This window comes from Ictidomys tridecemlineatus, chromosome 4, assembly GCF_052094955.1.
Source record: "Ictidomys tridecemlineatus isolate mIctTri1 chromosome 4, mIctTri1.hap1, whole genome shotgun sequence".
Lineage (NCBI taxonomy): Eukaryota > Metazoa > Chordata > Mammalia > Rodentia > Sciuridae > Ictidomys > Ictidomys tridecemlineatus.
Genome location: NC_135480.1, coordinates 107,688,715 through 107,702,327, shown reverse-complemented (window position 1 = coordinate 107,702,327; position 13,613 = coordinate 107,688,715). Strand labels below are relative to the sequence as shown.

At 37.1% G+C, this 13,613-nt stretch overlaps 1 pseudogene; it reads right to left on the bottom strand.

The window, feature by feature from the left end:
- Nucleotides 1-10,152, bottom strand: part of LOC101977973 (olfactory receptor 8B8-like) — a 28,683-nt pseudogene extending 18,531 nt beyond the window's left edge.
- Between the last annotated feature and the right edge of the window lie 3,461 nt (nt 10,153-13,613).

Here is a 13,613-nt window from a genome sequence, read left to right as displayed (position 1 = left end):
GAACTACCTATCTGGAAACTGTGTCTTTAAGAAATTTCGTGGAATAATTCTGCAAATTCATGTTTCTGATAACTTTAAAATAACTCCATTGTACTGTATAAGGATATTCAGAACTCTAATGATAATAACCCATGGCCTTATGAAATTGCTCACCTAAGTCAGGCAGAACAAGAATTGCTCAAAAAGAGACAAGAGACTGATGAACCTAAAGAATTGGAGCCAGGGTGGAGTGGGGTACCGGCAGTCCTGTGATCTTTTGTTTAAATTTGTATTCATAACTCAAATTTCCAAACATGAAATTGGACTATGCTCTCCACTATTACTGGAATTTTTTTTAAAAGACTACTTTCCCTCACTCTTTAAATTCCTGAGAAGGATATTTATTCAAATCAAGACTAATTTTCAGCAAGTCCTCAGAGTAACACCAGTGCCTCCCTAAAACTCAGTACACACCTCTCACCATACCACGTGATACTATAACTGTATTCCAGGTTAAGGGTACTCTTGTGATCAGTATTTCAAACTGTTATTTTCAAATTTGTTCTTCTGGAAATATAGTTCAGTGTGAAGTACTCCTCTGTCCAATCCCCAATGCAGAAATGAATCAGAAAATGAAATGAAATAACAAAATTATACCCTCTGCTCTTTTAACCATATCCTTGCATGTATTTGATAGCTACATACTTCAATGCTGCATTAAATTTATAGTGAAGTTACAGTTATAAAAACTGTATAAACTCATTATATATACATATGTTTGTATATGTACATATATACATAAAATTACATATATATACATATATATATATATATATACATACACACACATATATATATATACTTACAAGAATCTTAAATGACAATGAACTATCTCCCTACACAATTCTCCTGACACACTTGCAGTGACAGCAACATTGATACATATGATCACATTTGCTGGACACAAGCAATGATAGCTAGATCCAGCAAATCAGTAACAATGAGATGTCATTGAGTATAAGGTACAATATTGATTTCAGTAAACTTATGTGAAAATATAGGTGCTAAGTTCTTAGAATCACTTCAGTATAATTTTTAGAACACTAAGCACTTTGTAATGATGTAACATTTTATTTAACTCTACCACAGCACTTTTAATATTAGCCATGCAGAAAGTAAAACTGAGAGAACAGAGAGCACAACACTTGCGGAATCTGCAACCAAAAGCAGATCCTGTAGTACCCATTCCAGTGTTCTTTCCTGTTGGGCCATTTGTACTGAGGGTGAAAGCACAAAATTAGGGGAGGTTCTCCTTCTATTCTTGTTCCAGTTGAGAATCTGTAGCTTCTGATGCATATTTTGGTATGTGTAGAAAATTAGCAAAAGAAACCATTATCTCTCCTGCAGGATATGACACTTTGGTGTTAGACTATATTATTTCATGGATTTCACAAAAATTACTGATAGAACTGTTAACTTATTTTCAGGGTGGTTATAAAATGAACAAAAGCAGTCCTTCCAAATAGAGGAGGAAGAAGAAAGCTAAATCATTTGTGTGGTTGATATTACCTGGATTTTTTGTGCTTTCAAAACACCCACTCTTCCCTTATGAGAGTCTAATACTTCAACCTCCTCTCCTAATTCTTTTCCCACATAATACATACATATCCTTTTGTTTACCCCTTTCCCATTACACCCCTGACACACCAACCTCTTTCTTATTGCTCATACTTAAATGTCAGTGTCTCTTAGATTTTGTATCAATTCTTCCCTCTTCCTGGAATGTCCATGTGGCTGTCTTCCTTTTGTCCCTGAGATCTCAGCTCCCATGCTCCTTCCTTAGTAGAGCCCGTCCTGACCTCACTCATTAAAGTAAATACACAGTTAATCTCTTTATTATCAGCTTAACTGAAAACTTTCTATAGTTTTTTTCTGATATATTCATGTACACACACACACACACACACACACTCATTTTCTATCTTCTTCACCACTATATTTTTCTCATTTACCATAAACCCTTGATATTTTGATGTCTAAAATAGAATAGAAGCTCAGTTTACATTTGACAGTTATTAAAAAAGCTACAATTGTATCATGTAAGCCTCAAAAGACAAAAGAGAGTGAAATGTTATCAGGAAAGATCTCACTGCTAATGAATTAAGACTGTAAATATTATTTGAGGAAAAGACAAAAATATCTCAATGGTAAGATCTAGAAGTGTCCTAGTCAAAATTTCACAATCTTACCATTTGAGAGAATAACTGTGTACTTACTCTAGAAGGGAAGAGAATAACTGTATACCTATTTTAATAGATGATCAATATGGACTCTACTAAGGAGGTGACATGTCAAGCGAGATCTCAGTGATAGGTGCCACAGGAACATTCCACGCAGAGGGAACAGATGGTACTATAACTGAGAGACAGTGACATCTGAGAAGGAGGAACAGAAATGAAGTTGGTGTGTTGGTGTGCAGAGGGAGAGAGGTGTTAGGAGATGTATGCATTATGTGGGAAAAGAATTAGAAAAGGAGGTTGACATGTTAGGATCTCGTAAGAGAAAGGAATGGGTGAACAATAAAATTCCTGTGATATTAACCACACAAAAGATTTAACTTTCTTCTTCCTCCTCTATTTTTAAGGCCTATGTTAATTTTACACCCACCCTGGACATAGGTTAATGTTCACCTGAGTGATTTATAGAGAAATCCATGCAGCAACTGATAATTGACAAACCTTTGCAGTAATCTTCTTCCCAGGGAAGAAATAGAATGTCCTCCTACACACAGTCCTCTCATGGACTCCATGAGGTCAAACCCATGGAAGTCCCTTTATCCTGGTGGCCCTCAATGGTGATTTAGGAACTAAGATCACAAGAACATCTTTGACTTCCCTTTACCTAACTCCCCTCAGAATGAAGCAAAAAGAGAAAATGTCCTGAGAAGAACGCCCACAAGGCTTTCCTCAATTATGGAAACAAAATAAAAACCACTTAATTACCAAAAAGAGGGTTATCAAGTGAGAGACTAAATGACTAACTCCAAGTCCACAAAAGTCAAATATTTCCATGACACAGCTTCTCAAGAATTCCAGATGTGTCCTAGTCAGATCTCATCATCTTACCATTTCTTGATTTACTGTCATGAAACCTTATTCTACTTAACACTTTATAGTTTCTGAGAATAACCCAGAGAATGTAAGACAGACTTACTCTCCCTTCTCTCAGAAAGAATGAAGAACTGACCATCCTTTTCCTTATGTTGCCTTAGCCAATGAACTGATTCGTATAATTCATGATCAACTATATTATTACATTATTTGCATTTTATTTCCGTTTCTTGTTATTCTTTCCATGATTCACATCTCATTTGCCCTAATGAATATCAGGCATCTATACCAAACACAGTTTCTGTTTAGGAAAGCATGCTTTTCTTCAAAATCTTTCTCAGTGCAACATGGACATCTTTGTTTCTCAAACTGTAGATGAAAGGGTTCATTCATCATGGGTCCCACAATGGTATAAAAAACTGTGGAGGGCTGGGATTGTGGCTCAGCGGTAGAGTGCTCGCCAAGCACAGGCAGGACTCGGGTTCGATTCTCAGCAACACATAAAAAAATAAAAAAGACATTGTGTTGTGTCCATCAACAACAACAACAACAAAAGATTCTCTCTCTGTCTCTCTCTGTCTATCTGTCTCTCTTTCTCTCTCTCTTTATCTCCTTAAAAAAAACTGTGGAGACTTTATCTTGATCCAGAGACCCAGTAGGAGATGGTGTAAGGTACATGAATGCTGATGCTCCAATGAAAAGAGAAACAGCGATAATATGAGAGCCACAGGTACTGAATGTTTTGGACCTGCCCTCTGTGGAATGGATGCCGGAAATGTTGGACAGGATCAAAGTGTAAGAAATGAAGATAATAATGGTAGGCCGTATAACATTGACACCCACCACAATGAAAACCCCCAGCTCATTGACGGAGGTGCTTGTGCAGGAGAGCTTCAGGAGAGGAGGTATGTCACACATGTAGTGATTGATGGTGTTTCTGTCACAAAAACTGAGTCTCATCATGCATACAGTGTGGGCCATGGCACCCACAAGCCCCCTAGCATACACACCCACCATTAATTAGTAAGAGACAGACCTAATGGGACATGGTGACTCTGTAAAGCAGGGGCTTATAGATGGCCACATTTCGATCATAGGCCATTGATGTCAAAATACAGCATCATCAGTTACAAAAAAAGCAAAGAAAAAGAGCTGAGCCATGCACTTTGCCTAAGAGATGATGTTCTGGTTTATAAAGCTCATCAGCATTCAGCATTCGGGAGTAGCAGAGATCTGTGAAGGAAAGGTTGAAGAGGAAGTAGTACATGGGAGTGTGCAGGTGAGGATTCAGAACAATCAGAACAATCAAGCCCAGGTTCCCCACCACAGAGACCACGTAGGTTCCTAAGAAGAGGAGGAAGAGAGGCAGCTGGAGCTCTGGCTGCTGTGTTAAACCCAGCAGGATAAACTGGGTCACTGAGGAGCCATTGTGAGGCCATTCCTCCCTGGAATGGGTCTGTGAGAAAAGGAGAAATAGTAACATTAAAAGGAGAAGCCAGCTCTTTCTACCCAGCCCCAACACAGTGAGATGGAGATCCAGAATAGAAGATGAATTAAATCCTTCCTTCATCCCTCTATGCCTTTGCTCCATTTTATAAGTTTTAGATAACCTGTAAGGGTTTATTAAGGCAATTTCTGAGGGAAAAAAGGTCAGGAAGGCAATGACTACTTCATCTCAGCTAAACTTCTTTCTTTACAATCCACCTCCCACCTCTACCTCAAAGTCAATGATGAGCACAGCAGAGAGAAGATGAGGCTTTTCAAACACTCACCAGCTTCCAGAGATGAGCTCTAGAAGAATAGCATGATGGGTACAATTCAGCTCTCAACCCTCTGTGTCAGGACTCTTGATAACACTTCTGCTCCATTCTTATGAATGGCAGGTAGCTCTGATGAATTTACAGACCAGAAAACACACATTTTTTGTTGGTATTGCTTTTGTTTGTTATAAATTATGAACAGAGAGAGCCAGAGGACAACTCTCTATACCCAAAACTCTGAAACACCCTAAGGTACAGATCATGATTTCTGATGGTGCTTTACCTAATGTCTTCTTTATCTAGTGAGGTTAGGTAAATAGCATCATCTACTGATGACAAAAGATCCCAAGAGGTTTTTGTGAGTTTGGAAATCCTAGGGACCTGATGGAAAATCATAAGACCAGTATTTCTCCAGTGTTTTCTCTACAGATTAGTTTCACAACTAAAATAAATTATCTTCCAAACAATAACTTATTGGTAGGATACCATTTTGCATATATTTTGATTCCTCACCAAATGGGATACATCCCCAGAAAAGACATATAAGAAAAACTTTTCCATATACAAATGGAATTTTCTCTTCACCTATCACTAGATGAAATACCATAAATTCATTTTTTTACTTGTTGTGTCTTCCCCCAATACATGCACCTACATATGTTAGAGTCTAGGCTCCCCAAAGGCAGAGATTTTGTCTATGTACTTCAGTGCTATTTCTGTACCACCTAGAGCAATACCTGGCACATCAGTAAATGCTCTATGTGTAAAATAAAGAAAGAATTAATGAAGATCTCTTTATTATTCTTGGAACTTGTCCTGGATACAACACAGATATTTTGCCCCCTGGCAAAGGCTTATACAGTGCCAATGGTTTTAGTTGTAGATAAGAATGAAGGACAGAAAAAAAATCAGTAAGATGTTTACATAAAGGCCAATGCTTGACCCACAAAAGTCATCTAGGGGCACTCCAGATCCAAGTTACTGAGTTCAGAAAAAGACTGCAGTCTCCCCACTCCCTGAATGTCACCCTGAGGACTTGCACAGCCCCTCCTTGAACTCCCAACATCTCTCTTACGGGACTGCAGCTTGGACTCAGATCAGACCACGAATCAGTGTAGTGTAGGAAGCTCCCAGGTACCTAAATGAAGGATTTTTTCCCTATTGGAGGCCACTTAGGTCTTTATTTATTTATTTTTAGCAAAGAACAGAAGTAACCACAGTGCTGCCTTATAAGGATTAATGTGGTGGCACTGGTAGGAATGACTAGTATTAGATAGACAAAGGTTAGATAAGCTGCAGAGGCAATTATAGCAGTCAATGAATGATTTACAAGAAAGAAGAGAAGAAAGGAGAAGGAGGAGATGAAGAGAAGAAAGAAGCCAGGCCTGGTGTCACATGCCCATAATGCCAGTGACTCAGAAGGCTGAGAAAGTTCTCAAACTCAACTTATGAGACCCTGTCTCAAAATAAAAAATAAAGTTGGACAGGAGATTTGGTTTAGTGGTAGATTATTGCTGGGTTCAATCTACAGCACTAAGAAAGCAAAACTAAAACCAAAAATCATCATACAACCCTTTGTGTTTTTTATTAATTAATTAATTTATTTTAATTAGGTATGTATGACAACAGAATGCATTTTGATTCATTATACTCAATTGCAATACAAATTTTCTCTGGTTGCTCATGATGTAGTGTCAAATCATATGTGCAGTCATACATGTACATAGGGTAATGATGTCCATCTCATTCTACCATCTTTCCTGCCCCCATCCTTTCCCCACCCTCCACCCTTTACCCATTCAAATTTACTTAATTTTTCCAGTGAATGCCTCTGAACCCTATTATGGATCAGCATACACTTATCAGAGAGAACATTCAGCCTTTGGTTTGGGGGGATAGGCTTACATCACTTAGCATGATATTCTCCAACTCCATCCGTTTTTGCAAATGCCATGATTTCATTCTCTTTTAATGTTGAGCAATATTCCATTGTGTATATATACCAGTTTCTTTATCCATTCATCTACTGAAGAGCATGTAGGTTGTTTCTACAGTTTAGCTGTTGTGAATTGAGCTGCTATAAACATTTATGTGGCTACATTACTATAGTATGCTGATTTTAAGGCCTTTGGGTATAAACCAAGGAGTGGGATAGCTGGGTCAAATAGTGGCTCCATTCCAAGTTTTCTAAGGAATATGCATACTGCTTTCCAGAGTGGTTGCACCAATTTCAATTCTACCAGGCATGTATTCCACCAGGAGTGTACCTTTTCCCCCACATCCTCACCAACACTTATTGTTGTCTGCATTCTTGGTAACTGCCATTCTGACTGGCATGAGATGAAAATCTTAGAGTAGTTTTGATTTACATTTCTCTAATTGCAAGAAATGTTGAACATTTTTTCATATATTTGTTAATCAAATGTATATCTTATTCTGAGAAGTGCCTTTTCAGCTCCTTAGCCCATTTGTTGATTGGATTGTTTGTTTTTTTTGGTGTTAAGTTTTTTGAGTTCTTTGTATATTCTGGAGATTAGTGCTCTTTCTGATGTGCACATGGCAAAAATTTGCTCTCCAAATGTGGGCTCTCCATTCACCTCAGTGATTGTTTACTTTCTGAGCAGAAATTTTTTTTGTTTGAGTTCATTCCTGTAGGGACAAGTGAATGGAGTACTACATACATGGCATACGTTAAGGGTATCTGAGGGTCAGGCCACTCCCCTCATGCTAGTCACGTGAGCTACAGGACACTTATCCTGTAGGCATAGCCCTGGGCATGAGGCCATGTGTTCAGTCCCAGTGCTTCCTCCACAGCCCACTCCTCAATTGGTTACTTCAAGAACAGTTACTAAGAAATTGTATTGATGGCTACCTATAATCTGCTTAACTACTGTCTGAGCATATATACATGGGAACTGCACAATAAAATCAGACCTGCTTCCTGTGTGGTCTCCGGAGGTCTTGAATAGTGACTCCACAGCCACATTCTCCTCTTCCCTGTAATGTGGACCTCCTTGCTGGACCAGAGCACACATACCATTTATTAATTCTTAATTTTATTTCTTGCACTTTAGCAATCTTGTTAAGGAAGTTAGGGCCTAATTTAGAGTACTATTGTAATTCCAGGAAACAAACAGGAGACATTGTAAGAGAAGATTCAGCAGGATGTCTCACAAAGAGGATGGAAATAGACAATAAAATTTCCCAACATATTGCTCTAGGTGTTTGGGTAAATTAGAGTGTTAATACAGATAGAACTCACAAAGACAGGAAATATTGCTATAATTATACATTCAGTTTTGAACAAATGGCATCCTAGTACAAGTATGGAGAAGGAGATATATAAATAAGGTTAAATGAAGCTCGGGAGAAAGATTAGAACATGAAAAAGTGTTTGTGGGTCATTTCCAATTAAGTCATGGGTTGGTACACTCAGTGAGGAAGTAAACTAAGAAACACCAAAAGCAAGGGGGAAAAACTGGAGCTCCCCTGATTATTTTATTTTTAACATTACACATTATATTTTACTCAAGATAATAGAAAACCCAACTATTGCTGAAAAATGAATCTCCATTATTATTCTCAGACTACCCAAAATTACTAAGGGAACAAAAATTAATAAGGGAACAAGAATTCCTTGGGGGGAACTTGAAACATTCCACATGACAGACATTCCTTCAGTAACAACCTTGAAGAGGACCTTGGTGATTCATTAAAATGTGTATTTTCTATGGAAATCCTAAGAAATTTTATTTAGGAAATGCGAGAACATGAAATGCTTCAAGTTCACATTTTAGAAAATCACAATGTGAGAAGAGTTTTAAATCAGGCTATAATTAAAGCTTAAGATGAAGGTCATTCTTTTGCTTTTAATACCTCCAGGGTATCTATGGACAAACATTGAATGAATGTAGAGATTCTAAGCTTCTCCTTGTATTGCAAAATTTATTCCTTTCTTTCTTCCATTTGCATAACAGTTACATCACACTGATTCAATTATAAGGAAGTACATCAAATGGTCATTCTTCTCACTGAGATGTGCCACAATATCTTTGTTCATTTCTCTTTTCAAACTCAATATGTTCAGTTTCTCAAAGTCAATGGGAGTTTAACTTTAAAAGCTTTATATTATGCTCCATTTTCATGAAGGTGCAGAAAAGAAAACGTAGTTTTAGGACATAGAAGAGGAAAACTGTATTTTAGCTCACAATTTCATAAGTCTCAGTCCATGTGTGGCCAACTCCATTGCTTTGGACCTGAGGTGAGGCAGAACATCAGGTCAAAAGGACATAGCAGAGGAAAGAAACTCAAGATATGGCCACCAAGAAGCAGACAGAGAGCTCTGCTCAACAGGGACAAAATATAAGCCCCATCAGCATGCTCCCAGTGACCTATTTCCCCTTGCCACATCCTACCTGCCTACAGTTACCACACAGCAAATCCATTTCAGTGGATTAATCCACTCATTAAATTACACCTTTTGTGATCTAATCGTTTCACGTCTGAATATTCTTGTACTGTCTTACACATGAGCTCTTGGAGAATGCCTCATATCTAAAGCATAACATATCTAAAAACATCTCTGAGTGTTAAATATTTTCCTTTAAATTCTTTTTTTCTTTCTTGCAATCCTGAGCATTGAACCCCAGTGCAATATCACTAAGCAACATCCCCAGTCCCTTTATTTTTTATTTTGAGATGGGTCTGACTAAGTTATTTAGGCTAGCCTTGAACTTTCAGTTCATCTACCTCAGTTTACCATGTGGCTTGGATTACTGGTTACAAGTTATGTGCCACCTCACCTGGCTAAATAATTTTTAAGACCATTTGAAACTTTGAAATTGAATTATATTTAAATAATGCAAGAGTTATTCTTTCACTGATTTATTTAACATTGAACAAATATTTAGAATCATTTTCACTTTTTTTCCAAGTATTTCAAAATAACTAAAGATCTCTAATCAGTAGAAGGTTGTGGATAGTTATAGTAAACATTCTGCAACTATATTAGATGCCATTAGACCTCTGTCAGCTAATAGTAGCTAGAAATGGGCAGAAGTAATGTGCCCTTGAAATATGGAAGTTTGAGCTTCTTTCTGAAGAAGTGGTTGTCATGGATTTGCTTCCTGGCATCCAGCTACCATGCAGGACAGGTCCTGAGGATTAGCACTGTGCTCCTTGGACAACTGAATCATAAACTCCAACAGCAGCCCGAAGACCTCTTGCCAACTGTAGGCTCTGTCTCCTCGGCCTATGACTGCTGCAGCACCACTTTGGATATGAGAATGGAGCAAGGATGCCATTTTATCTCATTGTTCTTATGCCTACTAAAGATATGAAGCACTGTCACATTAGACCTACTGACTCTCGACTTCCTAAGAGCCCCATTTGGGGCTACAAACTTGTCAGAACTGAGTCAGGTTATTTGTTGGTTCATTGTCTACCATGCTATGCTTCAGAATACAATATAGTGCTCAGACCAGCTGCCCAGGGCTTATAGACATGGATGGTGTACATTTCATTCTGTCTTTATAAAAACATAAAAAGTCGTTAGTAAAATATGTGCCACAAAACCAAATTCAAACCAGTGTTAAGCTTTTTGTTTCACAAATCATTGTTATGAATGTAAATAAAAAAGTAGAATTGGATACTAAGCATTCAGAATCTGTTTGCAGAGTATTTTTTAAATTAAAATAGTGAAATTATTATAATGAATATAAATAAAAACTCTTCTCTCATTGTAATGATTTTAATCATACTGAAGTTCTTAAAAGAGGCCTCACTTTCTTTTAAGGCCATTCTTTTATACCAAGGATTTTAGAATTTTTCAAAAATCATAATATCTTCATATAAATATAAAAATTACAGCAATAATGAACCATTTACCGAGACAAGGATATAGTCACTGAGGAGCATCTGTTCTAAACTGATTCAAGAAATTTATTCATTTTATCTTCAATTTATCTTCTTTCAACATAAGAAATCTTAAAATTTTATAGAGGACAGATTTCTATTATTTTTATTATGAATACCTATTTTAGTTACTCTGAATGTTAGCATAATATCTAAAAGACTTTCAGTACAATGCAAATATTGACAGGTCTTACCAAAAAAAGGCTTGACCTAAACTCCTATCCCAGAAAAATAATCACTGTCATTAAAAGATCAAGATGAAATGTTCCTTCACACCTTACCCTTCTTAACCCACTTTAAACACTTTAAAAGCAGACTTCTGTAGGTACCTGTACGTTTTTCTAGTTGAACATTGACGTCTTGTAGATCATCTCTCTGGTACTGGCATCTTGGCTCAGGACATCATTTTCATACAACCTCTGCTTTTTGGCCCATTCTGAAGCAACTCTCTAGAAGTTATCTCTGGTCTTTCACAATTTTCCATTTTTCCTTCTATTTCTTCAGAAGATGTGCAATGAGTTAAAAAACTGTACTCTAGTTCTGAGGCCTTAAATAACAAAACATTCCCTTATATAGAGAGCAGGAATATCCCCTTGGAAGAAGATGCCAGAAATAAGACATGCGAGGTATTATGTAAATGTCTGTGAAGGATAAAACGGAAGAGAACAGAACCTATTGATGAGCAACTCAGACCAGGATGAAAGTGTCACCTTAGAAAGGACAAAGAAATGGAAGGATTGGGTAGAAAATATCACACTGCAGTACAGTACTAAAAGGTCATGGTGAGAATGATAGGAAGTCTGCAAGCAAAGATTCCTATCAAAAGAGACCTGTGTTAGGCAGAAATCAGCCAGCCCCAGCACTTCCCACTCACCTTGCTGGACCATTGTGTGAGTCTTCTCAGAATAAGCATGGCCTCTGCCTGAGCACTATGGTTCACCCAGAGGAGTATTAGCTATAGATTTCTCAGCCAACTATGTTCCTCACCGCTGGTTCTCTTGACAGGAGCTAAGGAGGATTTTATAAAGCTGACATTCTACCACCAAAAAGGAAATTAAAACTCAAAATTTCTATTATTTATTATTGTTCCTATTGTTTATTACATTTTATAGTCATTAATCATAATTGTAAATTTATAATTTTTGTTAACCAAACAACACTCTTCAAATGAACATTTCTTAATGTCTCTATATTAACAATCTAAATTGAAGATGACAAAAGTGTTGGAGGAATACAGAAATGATATGAAACAGCCCCTATGTTAAAAGTGTTTTTTGTCTTATTTATGATACAAAGTTTAAGTAAGCTCACAAAATGTTGATACGAATATAGTTTATTAATACTAACATATATTTTTCCTAATGACCCTGATTGGATAAGTAAACCACTGGCTAACATAGTTCTATTAACTTAATGTACAGTACATTTTTGTTAGTGATCAAAAGAGAAAAAAAAGTTATTATGAGAATGGTATGCTTCTTATGAAAATGTTGGAAGCCATTTTAGATTGTAATGTATGCAGGATAAATAATATGAACTACCATACCCCTTACTGGAATCTTGGGGTACACATATATTATGTCTCTAATCATCTTCTGTTAATGCTGCCTTTGTCAGTAAAAGGTGTAGGTGTGTATACACTCTTCAACAATAAATGTGTGATATAGGTTCTCACAAATGAGTGTCCTGTGATACAAGTTTTTCCATTCCATTCACAAGGGTAACAAAAAACAACAATAATGAGGAAAGGAAATCCAACAATTCCTTCTATTTTATCTATCTTATTGTATCAAGCTTTACAGAGATAAGAAATGAAGACTTTCCACCATATCCTCATGACTATCACAATATTGATAACAATGAAAATGCTTTAAGCACTTTTAACAATTTTTAAAAATAATTAATTGCTGAGAGCCATCCGTGGGTTGTGTGTGGACTAATCTGCATTGCACCTAGTGAATAGGAGAATCTGGTATTTGGGAACTTCCAGTGGAAATTTCCTCTGGATAAGACCACCTAGATGCATTCTGAGTTCTATTCAAGCTCTACCTGGTCCCCCACAGCTTTGGAATGGGATGACTTGCTACAACCACCCATCCACACAGCTTATCAGAGATGAGTGTGACCAGGCAAGATGTCAATCAATCTGCTGATTGCAAGACACCATGAAGCAAGACTCCACCCCTGAAACCTTATCCCAAACCACATTTTTCATTTCTATATGTCATTTGTCATATTTCTATATTTAGGTGAGAACACCATAATTTTAAATTTTTGTAATTTATGAAATTTTCTATATATTTTCAGATTAAGAAGAGCCCTGGAAATAATCCAGAAAGGGAAGAAATAATGGTGTCTGTATTTAATCCTAATGAAAAACACCAGTGTGTATATTGCTTTGCAAACATGTTATTAATTACGGGGAGGCATCAAGTGCCTCATTAGAGGGTTTTTCTATATGCTCAGGAGGATGTAAGCCACCTAAGAGATTAAAATCTAGAACAATAGTGAAGAACAAAGACACAGAGTCAGAAAACATAGTTTTAAAGGATGAAATACCTGAAATATTGAGCCCACACAGGAGCTGGTGCTAGGTAATTAGAAAATGGCTCTCAGGGTTTATTTAAGGGAGCATGTCAAAGGCAGGTATAAGGTTTCAGATATGGAATCTTTCTTCATGGTGTCTTGCAGTCAGCAAGTTGATTGACATCTTGGTAGGTCACACCACCTCTGATAGGCTGTGTGTCTGGGAGGTTGTAGCAAGTCATCCCATCTCCAAAGTTGTGTGGGACCAGGCAGAGCTTCAATAGAACTCACAATGTGTCTGGATGGTCTTATCCAGAGGAAATTT